Source organism: Phocoena sinus, chromosome 6 (genome assembly GCF_008692025.1).
Source record: "Phocoena sinus isolate mPhoSin1 chromosome 6, mPhoSin1.pri, whole genome shotgun sequence".
Taxonomy (NCBI): Eukaryota; Metazoa; Chordata; class Mammalia; order Artiodactyla; family Phocoenidae; genus Phocoena; species Phocoena sinus.
Window position 1 is genome coordinate 40,493,498 of NC_045768.1, and position 17,070 is coordinate 40,510,567.

A 17,070-nucleotide genomic window follows, 5' to 3' on the forward strand; every position below is an offset into this window, starting at 1 on the left:
GCAAAGTGTATTTGTAACCAGCCAAATGGATACTCAGGGCATTTTCACAGTCATTTACAGACTTAGGTAAAGCAATGAAAAATCTGAGCCACCCAACACACAGGTTCTTAGCTGTGGTCAAACCAGGCAACATGCTGCCTTGTTGTGTCATCTCTCATGCTGTAGACAAGTCTCTTTTTGACATATATTTACGGCCAAGTTTTTCACATTTTTGTGCTTTTTGTTGATGGTTCTGCTGTTTTAAATGGCCTTCAAGTGTAGTGCTGAAGTGCTGTCTAGTATTCCTAAGCACAAGAAGGCTGTGATGTGCCCTACAGAGAAAATGTGTGTTAGATAAGCTTCATTTAGGCATGACTTACTGTGCTTTTTACCACGAGTTCAATGTTAATGAGTTCAATGTTAATGAATCAACAAAACTTTACATTCAGGAAAACGAAGAGGAAATTTGTTTTGTATGTGACACTGCTCCAGAAAGTGCGAAAGTAATAACTATAGTACGTGATGAAGCTTCAGAAAGGTAGAATTTTGTGGATAAATTTTTTGGATACATTTGTGGATTTCTGAGTTGATGAACAAAAAAAAGTACAGTGTACAGATTGCTGTGAGGCTGAACTCCAAAGAAATTTATGGTCAAACAGTTAATGAAAACATGACCGATTCCTTACAGAGTCTTCTAAAAAATAGAAGAGGATAGAATACTTCTCAACTCATTCTATTATTTCACTTTATCCTGATGCCAAAACCAGACAAATACAAGAAATATCCAAATATAATTTTGGAGATCACGTGGGTGTGGGATTTGATCTATTCTCGAGAGTTTGAGGACTCTGTTGCTGGCTTAGACGTGAACCATAGTTCTGATAATAATTCAAATTAATATGTGTCTGTATTGCAGTGCTCAACTGCGTAACCTCCAGAGTCTTAAATGTTGTTTCATGGCTGTGGCTCCATCAAACAATACAATAAATTATCTTCCCAAAAACTAGAAGAAAATCTTAGACTTAAAAATGTTGAGGGGGCTTCCCTGGTGGCACAGTGGTTGAGAGTCTGCCTGCCGATGCAGGGGACGCAGGTTCGTGCCCTGGTCCGGGAAAATCCCACATGCTGCGGAGCAGCTGGGCCCGTGAGCCATGGCCGCTGAGCCTGCGCGTCCGGAGCCTGTGCTCCGCAACGGGAGAGGCCACAGCAGTGAGAGGCCCGCGTACCGCCAAAAAAAAAAAAAAAAAAGTTGAAATTATTATTATCAGAAACTTTATACGTAACCATAACATCAAACTGTGATACAGCTGTGGATTTGTCATGTGATCAGATGATAATAGTCTCTTCTCCAGCCAAAGCTGATAAATCAGGAAAAGGAAGGATTGAAACCTGATATCAAAATAGTTTTCTGTTCCTGTGTTAAACAATACTGGGACTGGCATACTTCCTCTGACTACATTAAACAATACTGAGAATAAGCAAAGTAACATTAGGTTCTTGCTCCAGAGAATACTTGCTCCTGCAAGGTAAGACTGAGCAAGCAGGAACAGCTTACTTACTGAGACTAAGCTTACTCATCATACCTTACTTCAAGACTCTTGCTTCTCTGTACATACCAGTCCAAAGCAATTATGTCCTAAACTCTGCCCGGTCCCAACCAGCTACCCTCCTTGCAAGACCGACCTTACAATTACTCTTTAAAATTCTAAAATCATACAAATATTCCCCACCACCCCAATTTTCCCCTTCTGAGGTGTTACCAAGACTGTGACAGTTGCATTTTCCCTTACTGCGGTAGGTCAAATAAAGTTAGGTGTGCTGAATTCAGGATTTTCTGTTGGTCTTTTAGTCTTTTGTGACAGCTGTCACAGCCCTTAGGTTTTTACATCCTACTGGACAATGAGTTTTTAAAGATAGGCTCTTATACTTTATTCTCTGTGTATATGTCAGAAAGTACCCCCCCAAAAAATACTGATTGCATTTACCAGGCAGTCCGAGAAACCTACTGAACTGAAACATTGCCTTATATTTTTACCAATAGCTATAGTGGAAGAATAAAAGTATTGTATTCTCATGCTTTTCAGCATGAGAAAATAGTAATATTTTGTTTCACTGCTTTCTAACTAATGTGGAAATTATCCAAAATGGAAAAACGAAACTCAGATGATCATTATCAGCTAAGAGAAGTAATAAAATTTGCTGGGTTTTAGAAAGATGCATTTTAAAGAGAAAAACAGAGGAATATGTAGAAAGACTTTGAAGTAAATCATTCATAATACAATAAGCAATCTATTCCTAAGAGGTGCTTTAAGATATCTGACAGTATGGGAATGTATTTATTTATTCAATAAATATGTTTTAATAACTACTACAGGCTGAGTAAAGTTTTTGGAATTGGTGCATGGTGGTTAATAAAGCAAACGTTCTCTAACTACATGGGACTTGTATTCTAGTTCTGAGAAGGCAATTTTTCAAAAGGAAATACACACATAAATATAGAATTACAGTTTGCAGTAAGTACTATGAAGTGTAGTCAAAGAGACTAAAAACAGACACAGGCGGCACAAGGAGATTAGGTAGGCTTTGCAGAAGACCAGGCATAAGATTAAGTTGGAATGTAGATATTTTTCCCTACCTTGACTTGAAGGATTAGGCTAAATCTCCCAGCAAGTTGGAAATGTACAATTTTCCCAAGATAGAGGAAGAAAATGAAAACAAAAGTGAATTTTCAGTTGTCTTACATCATGGAAATAATAGATAACGGGAACGAGATATGTTTCATCAATCTTGAATAAAACGATACACTAGATTTGGGGAGGAAGGATTGAGACCATGTAAAACTCAGCACTCTAAATTCTATTTCCATATAGCATTTCCAGAAGCTTTAGACAAAGTTATTCTGAAAGAAATTGGAATTGGGGCCTACTGTGAAACCCTAAAAGAAATCAAAGTTACTGGTACGGCATTCTAACTTACTGACTTTACAGATTTTCAGTAAATACATTTCACATTGCTTACCTAGAATGTACAGGACATAACCTGTTCTGTGTTAGTGAATTTAGATATCTAAACTCCAAAAGAATATACAAAGAGGCTAAAAATCATTTTAGCATGAAACACACACACACTGACCCAATCACATGAACTCTCTAAGGTGGTAAAGTTGGCAGAATCTATCAAAATTACAAACATACAAACACTTTGATCCAGTCATTCTAAATTTGAGTTTGACGTGCCCCTGTCATTCTGCGAAAGAAGCCCTCGGTGATGCTCTACCCAGCTCTCACATGCCTGCTCAGTGTTTTCACCAGCTTCTCAGTCACTGGCTAATTTCACACTGATTACCTGGAACCATACTCCTAATAGTCTCCACCTTGACTATAACTTGGAATCCCTGGCTACCCTGCCCCGTTCACTTGATGAGTCTCCTTTATATATCAACATTTGCCTGAATGAAGTCTGAATTCATCACGATCTTTCTACAGTTAGCATTACCACTTGGTTACTACTGCTCCTCAGTACCCACATTTATAATCCTCCCTCCATCTCTGTTCTTTGTGCCCAATGCTGTTGGGAGGTCAAAGCATACTCTCCAATTCAGCCTGCCCAACGCATAATACCTTTAAAAATTAATTATACTGCACCTCATCATGCATAGCACTAAACCACCTAGGCCAAGGAAAGGAAATTTTTGAAATACTTTCTATAAGCTAAGTCCTCTGCTAGCAACTTTTGCATATTCTACCTGATTCAATCTTCATTGCAGACCTGGAGTATAGATATTATTTTCTTCATTTTCTCTTGAGTAAACCAAGACCTAGTGAAAATACCTTTCTTAAGGTCATGTGTTTAAGATTGAGCTGTGATTATAGCCAGCTCTCTTGACTTTCAATCTAGTACCATTTTTAATTAAACTTCATGGCCTCTAAACCACCTCCCTTTTAATCAGAAAGGGATATTCAATCAGAAGTCGGTTTCCATTTCAGCAGCTTCAGTGAATATAGAAGAATTAACGTTTTTTCCGGAAGGCAATTTTGTGATTCCTCAGGTACTGTATAAATTCATTGTCAAATGGCTTTAACATCCTTTAAATATTCCTTCATATTTTGTTACACTGGCCCTTTTTGTTTCTTTCTTTTTGTTATCTACCATACAAAATCTAGATCAGTCATAAAATGATACTTTCTTCATTAATGGAAAGTCCTAGATTATTTTTCTTTGTAAATCAGTTATATACTATGTCTTTTCTAGGTCTGAAACATAGCCAGTCTCTGTATTTGGCAGCAGGTGACTTATGAAGCCTTACAAACGGAATGTGCCATCTGTTTGATATCTAAGGATTTCAAGCTACGTTTGTCATAAAACATATTTAATCTGGATTGATAATTACATTTTATATGATCAATTTTAATCTTCATGAGTTTAGAGGCTATCTCTGAATATGACTTTGATCTTCATGTTGGTTTTTTTAATTTAGATTGCTCCTGGCTCTTAATACAATTCCAATTGGTATGGACTACTCCGTGTAGTATATGTACCTGATTTGAGGCACTTTGATTTAAAATGCCCCATTTCTAATTTAAATTTTCTCATCAGTGTAATAGTTACTTTTCAAATCCTCAGGAGAATTCATGAAACTTCCTGCTTTGTTTCTTTTATTCTTCAGTCTTTCATTCAATAGAAATGCATTAATGCCTGCAATGTAGCAGGGACTAGCAGTCACATGGTTATAACGTTGAACAAAGGAGGCACAGTCCCTGACATTATTGATTTATGTTCTAGTTGGAGGGAAGACAGCATGGAAGAGAATTCAAGAAGGTGGAAGAGTTTAAGCAATGGCCCTGAGGTAGGGAAAAAAAAAAACGGGTGTCTTTAATGAACCAAATGATCAATAATGTAACTGGACTACAATAAAATTAGGCATGTTGCACAGGGTGAGTCTGCTTAATGGTCTGCTAGAACGTCATAGGGAATTTGATTTTATACTAACTATGGTGGGAGTGACAGACTGATTAATTTTATAAGAATATCATTCTCATTACAAAATGGAGAATAGTTTGAGAGTCACAGGGTAGATAGGAAGAGACCTGGGAGACTGTAACAGAGTCAGGCAAAAGATAATGATAGCCTGGTCTAAGCAGAGGACAGATTAAAGATGTAACTTGAAAATAAGATTAGCATAAACTGAGGAGGATTTGACATAGAAATTGAGAACAACAGAGATTTAAGGATGATCCAGATATAATGACCATGTCAGTATCAGATAGGATAAAGCCAGGTGATGCTGCATTAATAAATAACCACCAACACCACATGGCCCAGAACTACCATATTTATTTCTTGCTCATGTTACATGTCTATTCATGGGTTGACAGGGGGACTCTGCACACTGTAATCACACAGAGATTTGGGCTGATAGAGGAGCCAACCTCCACGACCTGAACATTGTAGGTCATGGTGCTAGAGGAAAAAGAGTTCACTTTCTCACCCACATCAGCTACTAAATATCCTAGCCTGTAGGTGATCTATACCACTTCCATACACAGTTCTTTGGCCAAAACTAACCACATGGCTCCACCCAAACACAAGAGTGCTAGGGAATGCAACCCTATGCATGCTTGAAAGGCAGAAGGCTGGAAAATGTTCGATGAAATTATTAATGATTAATACCATGTTTCCTCTTTGTAAGATCCAGTTTTTATTTTTGAGAAAAAACACAGGAAATTGACTGAAAACTGTGACCACACTGTTCAGGTGGCACGAGCACCTTGGACATTGAATTCCTGGACTGTAAATAATTTCATGTCCAGAAGACCCACCTCTGAGGGCACTTCTCTTGTGGTGATGTCTCCCAAGCATGCTGGAGTCCTACTTTAGACACCACTTACGTTCAGATTATCATCTGTGCTATTATCTGTGTTATTACAGATACGGTGAAGTATGTGGCTAGGTCTTGGCATTTTGGGCAAATGACCTTTTGTAAAAGAAGTATAGAAGTTGCCTTTTGCAATTTATCTACATTTATGAGAGTCAATTTATATTACAATTCAAATCCTTTGATGAGTACTCAGTATATTACAGATTCAAAGGTATATTCTCTGTAGCATAATAGACTGTAACTTGGTCAAGACATCCTGTTCACCACTGCATTCACTTACATATAGAACGGTGCCTGGCACATTGTTGGATGACTATTAATGAGTATTTAAATGTATATGACATATAATACACCCCCAGGTAGAATATGATGTTCAACTTCTATAATATAAACTATATTTATAATGTTTCATGTAAAATAAAATGGTATGCAACTGTATATATGAAATGTCTATTACATGTCTTTTGTCTAATACAAATAATATCTAGTATTTATTATATGCCAGACACAGTGTTTGGTGATTTAGCTTCATTTTACTTATTCCTTTTGAGGATGAGTTGGTTTTAGTATTTTTACTCCCATTTTAGATATGACAATACTAAGCTTAACCTACTCCTTGCATTTTTAGGGGATATATGTTTTGGCAAATTTCCTGGACTCTGTTCCAATGTTGTATTTTCCATAACGAATAAACAGTGACAGGACATGCTATGAGAAGTCAGAGGATAAATGCCCCAACACTACCTGGATCATCAATTTTACTTGAAGTATGTTTTGTAAAAAAAAAAAAAAACATGGTATTTTATATAATAAAAATTATAAAAAATGAATTTTTCATAAGAAAATAAACTGAAGAAATTTAAAGTTGACTGCTTATTACGTCAGCTGCTCATATTTTTGCTGTAAGGTGTGTGTATCAGGTAAGAATTTACTTGAGCTGCATTAGAGGGCAAAGTGAAATATCAGTGATTTATATAAGGCAGGGGGTTTATTTATCAGGTAATGAGAAGTCTAATTAGTTAGTCCAGTGCCGGCCTGAGGCTCTGTGACAGCACCAGGAGTCCTACTCCTATCACTGAGCTCACCATCCCATCATGTCCTTGTAAACTCATAGTCACACGATGGTTCTTACCCTGCATCACGGTTGAATCTATGTTCCAGAAACAAAGGATACTGGAAAAGATGAAAGGCTAAAGGACAAGCCAGCCAAGTCTGTCCCATTTTAAATGATTTCTTGGAAGCACCAACAAAAACTTACGAATTCATTGGTCAGAATTGTTTCACACAGGAAACTTTAGCTGCAAGGAAAGTTAGAAAAAGTAGTCTTTTAGCTGGGTACTCGACACACCCAGTAAAATTGGGATTGTGCTAGGAAGGAAGTAAATGAGAAATAGATATTGGGTGGGTAGCAGTTAGCCACCCAAATAATCTGAATGTAAGTGATAGCCAGATGTCTCCATTATGCCTTGGAGACGTGTCCATTGGTCATCATAGAGCGGCCACCCTAAGAACTGGGCCTCTTGGAAGTGAGTTGAGTTTTAAAGGTTTGAAAAGGACTGATTTACAATACACGCTATGTGGGTGGCCCTTCCCTTGCAGAATCTATTGACAGCTGCTTGATCTTGCAAGCAGATCATTGATTTAACCCTCCATAACTTGAGTTGAGGCTATGTATGTCTGAAATCACTACAGATATCCAAGCTAAGAGTTCTCCATTTTCTGCTGACCCTATGAGTGTTCTCTGTCTGCCTCTTGTTGGAGCATTTACAGTGAAAGTTGTTCACTTAGTTTCTAAAGAATTTAACTGCTGAGTGGCTTTACCTGGGCCATGAAAATATCTAATGCAATTTAGTTAAGAGAACTCTACCGTGGACAAACGGCCGTCAGAAGAAACCCAAACTGGTTCAATTATGGTGCTCTGAGGTAAAAGCAGCACTGCCTTGGGTATGACTATTTTTTCCCCTCAGAAAAGTAAAATTTCTGAACCAAGACTGATGGGACTCTCCTGTCCTCAGGTGCTTTTTAATATTCTTATTATTTAATCACGTTGTGGCCCTGGGTGAACCAGGCCCTGCTGATGACAGGGAAGAGAGCACCTTTTTTCAGAAATCTCTCACACCGACTTCAAAGGACAAGGAACGCTTCTCAGTATACGAAGTCCAAGATTTGGATGTTCAACACCAAACTCTGGGATGTGCTTGGGCCTATTTTAGGGGAAAACAAACCTCACTTTTCATAGTGGCAGCTGGATTCAGTTATTTCCTAGAACAAACCCCTACTATAATCTACTGTTTTCAATTTACCCAAATCCCACCAGAAAACATAGAATTTGAAGGGCACAGGAAACAAAAGCAGTTAGATAAAAACCATTATGAAGCTGAAAACTCCATAATTAACGTGATACTTCATCTCTCACGGAAACACAGAAAATTAAAATGGACCAACCACTAACAACTCAAAGGAACAAACAAGGCAAAGATAGCCTTGCAGTGCCCCCTAGCAAATGCTGCAAAATTCCTCTCTGTAACATTGCTTCTTTGTTACTGCAAATCTAGCTCAAGCTATTGTGAAGCCACAGTCCAGACAGTTCTTGTTCCTAATCACTATTGAAATAATTTGACAAACTACTGAAAATTATGCTGATGTCCATTTAATATTAGACAAGCAAACCAGAACAACGTTCTTTGATAGCAATCTGAAACCATATACTCATGGGACTGACTTCTTTCTTATTTCCATCTCTCCTTTCCTTTTTTTCTTCTTTTCCTTCTTTTAAAAACATTGTGCTGAGCCTGCGATCTTGAACCTAAAGCAAACTAAAAGTAAAAATAAAGCTGATAAGATTTCAAAGCTGTTTTCCCTCTCTTCTGGAAATTCACATGTTTATTTAGCTTATTCAATTCTGCTAAGCAGACTACTTTTATATAGGACTAGCTGAATTTTACAGTCTATTTATCTTACACCTTTTAATTAAATGGCCTCGACCTGGTGCCCAGTCCCTATTCCACTGTCTTATATAATATATCTGTTCACATTTTCCTTCTAATTAAGAGTAAGAAGCGGTTTCAGGGAGCGAGGTAGAAATATGTGAAAACCACAACAAGGCACAGCAATTTCATTTTTCAACCTGGATGGGTCCTGGGCTTTTCATTCAGGTCAGCTGAGCTTCTAAATGCTGTGAGTGATTACTAATTTCACTCGGTTTTCCCAGTGAAGCTGAAGGTGATGAAGGAGGGACAGATTTGGGGACAACCAAAAGATGGATAGAAGCATAAAGCAATAGTGTTCAATTTCAAGAAAGTCAACAGAAATGTTCAAAATTAGCTAATTCTTCTGGGTGTTATGGAAAATTGCAGAGTGGAAATAATAGGTAGATGACATTTGATTAAATATTTAATTAAGCTAAATACACACAAGCCTCTTAATTCTGAATGTGCTCTGTACAGTGCTTTTCCACCAAAGAGAAGTAGGGAAACGTTTTTCAACAATTTTTTTTTTCTGATTATATTTAGTTGCTGACTTGATCAGGCCAAGCATATCATCCCACATTCAAGTCACACTGCACAAAGCGTTATTCCACTTATTAGACCCAGTTTTTCCCCTGCTTATTCACCATATTGACTTATTAACATTCTGCCTTCTCGATTAATTTAAATGGCTTTGGAGAGGTTTACCCTTTGGCACTCAGAGACCAATGTAATTGCTTTATAGGTTACTCTTACCACTGCTGATTTTCAAGAAGAAAACACAAAGGTTATGATGCTTTTCTGGACAATGGCAACTCAGGAAGAACCAGGGGTGCATCGTGGATTGGATACTGAAGCTCAGTAGTTTTTGGTTAAAGGAAGCTCCTGAGTAGAGATCTAGCATCTGGTCCCATAAAGTTTTACTCCAGAAAATACATTCACACAAATGAATTAACATTCCCATTACCATTTCCATTACTCAGTGAGCTAAAGAATCCAAAATCACTAGAAAATGGTGAAAAGAGACACATGAGTAGAAAAGGCATTTTTAAAGTTTTCAAAATAAAAACTTTAAGCTTTTGCATATACATTTGCAAGCACATTAACTCCAGGTACAAAAAGTTGCCCCTATAATAGTCACAGTGTTTTACTTTCCTATATCAGCCACAACTGTGATGCTTAATTAGCCATATGTTTATTCCTACTAGACTATGACTCCTCCAGGACCGGATCTGAGTTGTAGTCAAACTGTATCGCAAGTAGTGTACTCAGCACAATGTAATTGGTACATGGCTGTTGATTGAATTTGATTAAATTGAATTAGGTTAATACTGGTAAATGTCACTACCCAATCAGTCAGCAAGGACTGGAGCTTTTGTACAAGGCGAAACAAACATACTGGCTGGCCCTGTGACTAGGTATTCTGTAAAAGGAAGGTCGGTTATGTGGTTTTGATTAAAACTGATATTGGATTTTTCATATTAATGAACAGTTGACTGATTCCACAATTCCCTTCAGCCCCCAAGGGAACTGGATACCTCTTATGCAGTCATCTTCAACATTCCAGTACTCTCCCTTTCCCAAAGCATAAAATAAGCTATCCCTACAGAGACCATTTACGAATCTACTTTGTTTTAAAAGCACACCTATCGTGCAAATCAATGTTACAGGTGCTTGCTGCATTTTAGAGAGCCACTGACCTCCAAGTATTCCCAGAGCGCTTGACACTCAGCAACCCTTTTTTTAGTGTCAGAGCATATGGTGTACTCAAAGAAAAAAATCATAATTGCAAGGCTAAAGCACAATCAAACAAACAAGAATGCTATGCTAACAATCAAAATAATAAAGACACCTAGCAGAAGAATTAAGGAGAAATCTTGTGAGGCGGGTGAAGCAGTCTGTGTCATGATTAAGAGGTGGGTTCAAGCTGAACCCCGAATCAAGAGAGAGGGTGTAAATTAGGCTTTCTATGTACTGCTGTGGGGCCTCACCCCTGTGGCTGCTGCTCTGAATGTGCTGGAAAGAGGCTGGAGGGGACCTGAGCAAACCAGGTACCACGGAGGGTAAGAACAAAGAGAAACTAGAAATGACGCAGAAATGTTGTCAGTGTAATAACTGGTAAACCTCAAAAGACAGGAGCCACTGGACCAATTTAATGACTCAAGAGACACTTTCCTCTGATAATGCATTGCCCCAAAGGAAACAATGCTATGGAGCAGAATACAATTCATCCATAAGCCATAGAGATCAGAAGCAACAATAGTAATCCTTGGGGTATAGGGAAGTTCTGCGATTCCTGTCACTATCTGCCCCTCCTCGTTCCACACACACACACACACACACACACACACACACACACACACACACACGAGTCTGTCTCAGGGCTAGTTTGATGCTACGAATTAAAGATACATCAATATTTGAATTGTAATCACCTTGGTTAAGATTATTCACCAATTCAATTAATACCTGCAGCAAATTCTTCAAAGTCTGAAAACTATACAACCCTCTGGGCAGATGCCATACATTCAAATACTGTAAATTCTTTACCCAATTCCTTAGGCTAGAACAAAGTTCTTCCTTCTTCAAGAATGTCATTTACAAGAAGTTAAGGTATGAGTCAGGATCATTTTCTTAAGCACATACAGCGTATTTTTTCTCAAAACCATGAGTAGTACTGACAGCATCAAATGACCTACACTTCTACTAGCAGATGAAAATATTACACCCAGAAGTGGCTTATGTTTATTTCTTTAAAAAATCATTTTTAAATTTTTATATTCAAATAATGAATGCACACTTTATTTTTTAAACATCTTTATTGGAGTATAATTGCTTTACAATGGTGTCTTAGTTTCTGCTTTATAACAAAGTGAATCAGTTATACATATACATATATCCCCATATCTCCTCCCTCTTGCATCTCCCTCCCACCTTCCCTAGCCCACCCCTCTAGGTGGTCACAAAGCACCGAGCTGATCTCTCTGTGCTATGTGGCTGCTTCCCACTAGCTATCTATTTTACACTTGGTAATATATATAAGTCCATGCCACTCTCTCACTTTGTCCCAGCTTACCCTTCCCCCTCCCCGTGTCCTCAAGTCCATTCTCTATGCCTGTGTCTTTACTCCTGTCCTGCCCCTAGGTTCCTCAGAAGCTTTTTTTTTTTTTTAGATATTCCATATATATGTGTTAACATACAGTATTTATTTTTCTCTTTCTGACTTACTTCACTCTGTATGATAGACTCTAGGTCCATCTACCTCACTACAAATAACTCAATTTCGTTTCTTTTTATGGCTGAGTAATATTCCATTGCATATATGTGCCACACCTTTATCCATTCATCTGTCAATGGACACTTAGGTTGCTTCCATGTCCTGCCTATTGTAAATAGAGCTGCAGTGAACATTGTGGTACATGACTCTTTTTGAATTATGGTTTCCAGAGAAGATATACAGATTGCCAACAAACACATGAAAGAATGCTCAACATCATTAATCATTAGAGAAATGCAAATCAAAACTACAATGAGGTATCACCTCACACCAGTCAGAATGGCCATCATCAAAAAATCTACAAACAATAAATTCTGGAGAGGGTTCCCTTCTGGAAAGAAGGGAACCCTCCTACACTGTTGGTGGGAATGTAAGTTGATACAGCCACTATGGAGAACAGTATGGAGGTTCCTTAAAAAACTAAAAACAGAACTACCATATGACCCAGCACTGCCACTACTGGGCATGTACCCTGAGAATATCACAATATTTTAAAATAATTGACTTGCATTACTGTTTTCTTGATTATCAACATCAGATATTATCAGTTTATTTTTGTTATGGGAGTTAAATTCACTCTGCCCCCAAATACACACATGAGCATGTAGACAGACAGACAGACACACACACACACACACACACACATAAACGTCCCTTCTCCTCAGTCTCCCAGTGTAGTTTAATATCATTTCTTAATGGAAAATAAGGGTTACATTATTTAATATGACTTTATAGTATATATTATTATTGCACTTTTTCTTCTTACATTTTGCCCAATTAATAATTGCCTTTTTCCCCCTATTTTCTCAGCTTCACTTGGAGTCATTACATTTTGCAAATATTTCAAAAGATCTTTCAAATGCCTACTGGCATTTGAAATTTTTGAGTTGACTAAACCAAATTCCTTTTTAAAACTGGCCATGATTGTTTTTGGAAGACCTTGGCTCTGCAGCTCTCCATCCCCCTGCTCCAGTGCTCACCAGCTGCTGGCTAGGTCTCCTGTACAGTAGTCACACTGGAACTCCATGGCACTAATACTTTGGATTCACCCTTTACCAGATTTCATGTCCTTCTCATATTTAGTTTACTCCCTTGTTTTGCTGAAATATATCCTACAGTAGCTTCCTAAGAGGACAATCAAGAATGATAAATGTTAAGAACCTGTATACCTAAAAAAAATATTTTTTCACTTCACACCCTATTGATAACTTGCCTGAGTATGATTCTTGGGTTGAAAATACTTTCCCTCAGAATTTAAAGACACCACTTCCTTATTTTATAACAGCCAACATTTTCATTAAGAAATCTAATGGCAGTTGAATTCTATTTTATAATATATGATCATTTTTTTGATGACTGTTTCCTCCCACCAGAAGCTTCTAGGATTTTCTCTTTGCTGTTTTTAGAATTTCTGATTTTTTTTTAAGTTTATGCATTTATTTGGCAAATTTATTTCCAACATGAGCTTTTCCAGTACAAACATGTATACTCTTCAGCTCTAGAAATGCTTTTACATTATTTCTTTGATAATTTCTTCTCTCTTATATTTTCTGTTGGCCTTTCTCTAACTCCTTGTGCTGGAATTCCTGGAATAATCTTTTTTTTTCTCATGTATTTTATTCTTTTTATCTTTTTATTTAATTTTCTAGGATTTTTTTTGCTTTATCTTTTAATCCATCTATTGAATTTTAAATTTTACCTATCAGATTTAAAAATTTTCCCAATCTCTTCTTGTTTTCTGAATGCTCTTCTTTCACAGTAGTTTAGTCTTGTATTAGAGGTGCAGCTCATGTCTCAGAAGAAATTAAACATTTGCGTTTTAGAAATTTCCTTCTATTGCCTGCATTGTGTCTGCTTATCATAGGTTTTTAAAATTCTGTTTGTTTTCTCCTTAATATTGCTTTTCCTTAGAGGACCTACACCAAAGGTTCCTCTTAAGATAAAATATAAATTTAGTCTTTTTCTCACCTTCATGTTTGAATGATATCAATGTCTTAGCTTACAGAAAGAAGAAAAAAAAGAAATGCAAAGTATTAGGAAGGAGCAGTTTAGAGCAAAGTTTGTGTTGCTGAGTTATGTGTACAGTGTTTAAACTTTCCTCTTTAATTATTACTTCTTCACATTTATAAACATGAAATTCACTTATAGTTTAAAAGCCAAAACATATACTGTTATAAAAATTCAGTTGAAATGAGAAAAATAAAAAAGACCTAGCTCTATCACTAATTCCATGACTAAATAATGCTAAAACAAATCAAAACAAAAAGAAATTCACAATGGCTGGGAGATTTTCTACTTTCTTTTGGGGGACTTAATTTTAAAAAATCTTACACTCCTTGCCATTTTATTTCAATTCTAAGTCAGTATTTTTTCAGTCAACACACAAACACACACACACAAAAACTAGAATGAGAATGAGAGGTATAACATAGGAACATCATCAAACGTAAACTGAGAATTGAAGTGATAGAGCCTGATAGTATCTTTCTACATGTGCTGGTCTCAAGATTAATAAGAAAAAGGTTGCCCACGGTGTTGACTCCACCTGGTATTTGAGGGGCCACCTAGCAATAAATGTGAAGATTCCAAAGTGCCACAACTTTATTTACGGCAAAGTTAGACCCTTGTAGCAAACTCTGTTTTCAAAAGTGAAATTGCCATGACAGTGGGCAGTATAAATCTGAGAACTCCACCATTTCTGACAGGCTGCCACAGTGATTCCACTCAGAGAAGGGCCTCAGAAACACTCCTGGTAAAGAGCAATTAAAGAATTGTGCTCAGTAATTACTCTTCAGAAGACAGAAATAGCAATTTAAACCACTCTAAAGTGCATAACCAGACTGAAATTGAGGCCAAAAAATATATATACCATCCATTCCTCTAATAATTCAGAACCAATGAATCCACTTTTTATTTTCTCTCTTCCTCTTTTTTTTTTTTTTTTTTGCGGTACGTGGGCCTCTCACTGTTGTGGCCTCTCCCGTTGCAGAGCACAGGCTCCGGACGCGCAGGCTCAGCGGCCATGGCTCACGGGCCCAGCCGCTCCGCGGCATGTGGGATCCTCCCAGACCGGGGCACGAACCCGTGTCCCCTGCATCGGCAGGCGGACTCGCAACCACTGCGCCACCAGGGAAGCCCTCTTCCTCTCATTTTTGATGTATACTCAATCTGTTTCTTCTTGTTTGTTTATACCTCCATCTCTTATTCCTCTCTCTTTTCTGCTTTTTTCTCAAGAGTTTCTTCCTCCTGTTTTCTGTTTATCTCCTTTCTTCTTTGTCCGTTTCTTCTTGATTCATCTCCCTTTCACTTTCACCCTGCAGCTGTCATAACAGTGGTATATGGAGTTAAAATGTGTGTTTGTGTGTTGCATCTTCGTAAACATTATACTCATTGAATATAAGCTACCATTATTTTCTTTTCTAAAATGAAAAATTCTGTAATTTAAACTTCTTCCCTCATCCCTTTTAAAATGAAGTCTGGGGGAAGATGGCGGAAGAGTAAGATGTGGAGATCACCTTCCTCCCCACAGATACACCAGAAATACATCTACACGGGAAACAACTTCTACAGAACACCTACTGAACGCTGGCAGAAGACCTCAGACCTCCTAAAAGGCAAGAAACCCCCCACGTACCTGGGTAGGGCAAAAGAAAAAAGAAAAAACAGAGACAAAAGAATAGGGACAGGACCTGCACCAGTGGTAGGGAGCTGTGAAGGAGGAAAGGTTTCCACACACTAGAAGCCCCTTCACGAGCGGAGACTGCAGCTGGCAGAGGGGGAAAGCTTCGGGGCCGCGGAGGAGAGCACAGCAACAGGGGTGCGGGGGGCAAAGCGGGGAGATTCCCGCACAGAGGATCGGGGCCGACCGGCACTCACCAGCCCAAGAGGCTTGTCTGCTCACCCACCGGGGCAGGCAGGGCTGCGAGCTGAGGCTCCGGCTTCGGTCAGAGCACAGGAAGAGGACTGGGGTTGGCAGCATGAACACAGCCTGCAGGGGGTTAGTGCACCACAGCTAGCCGGGAGGGAGTCGGGGAAAAGTCTGGACCTGCCAAAGAGGCAAGAGACTTTTTCTTCCCTTTGTTTCCTGGTGCGCAAGGACAAGGGATTAAGAGCGCTGCTTAAAGGAGCTCCAGAGATGGGCGCGAGCCACAGCTAACAGCGCGGATCCCAGAGACAGGCATGAGACGCTAAGGCTGCTGCTGCCGCCACCAAGAAGTCTGTGTGCGAGCACAGGTCACTATCCACACCCCACTTCCGGGGAGCCTGTGCAGCCCGCCACTGCCAGGGTCCCGGGATCCAGGGACAACTCCCCCAAGAGAACGCATGGCACGCCTCAGGCTGGTGCAACGTCCTGCCATCCTCTGCCGCCGTAAGCTCCCCCAGCATCCGTACGCTCCCCCCAGCCTGAGTGAGCCAGAGCCCCCGAATCAGCTGCTCCTTTAACCCCATCCTGTGTGAGCGAAGAAAAGACGCCCTCCAGCGACCTACATGCAGAGGCGGACCAAATCCAAAGCTGAGCCCTGGGAGCTGTGCAAAGAAAAGAGAGAAAGGGAAATCTCTCCCAGCAGCCTCAGGAACAGAGGATTAAATCTCCACAATCAACTTGATGTACCCTGCATCTGTGGAATACCTGAATAGACAACGAATCATCCCAAATTGAGGAGGTGGACGATGAGAGCAAGATTTATAATTTTTTCCTCTTTTCCTCTTTTTGTGAGTGTGTATGTGTATGCTTCTGTGTGAGATTTTGTTGGTATAGCTTTGCTTTCACCATGTGACCTAGGGTTCTATCCGTCCAATTTTTATTTTTTTCTTTTTAAAAAATTTTTTTCTTAATAATTATATTTTATTTTAATAACTATTTTATTTTATCTTACTTTATTTTATTTTATCCTCTTTCTTTCTTCCTTTTCCTCCCTCTCCCTCTTCCTCTCCCCCTCCCCCTCTCCTTCTTTCTGCTTTTTCTCCCT

General features: G+C 38.8%; 1 pseudogene; it reads left to right on the forward strand.

Moving 5' to 3' along the window:
* The first annotated feature begins 350 nt into the window (after nucleotides 1-350).
* Nucleotides 351-17,070, forward strand: part of LOC116754992 — a 75,204-nt pseudogene continuing 58,484 nt past the window's right edge.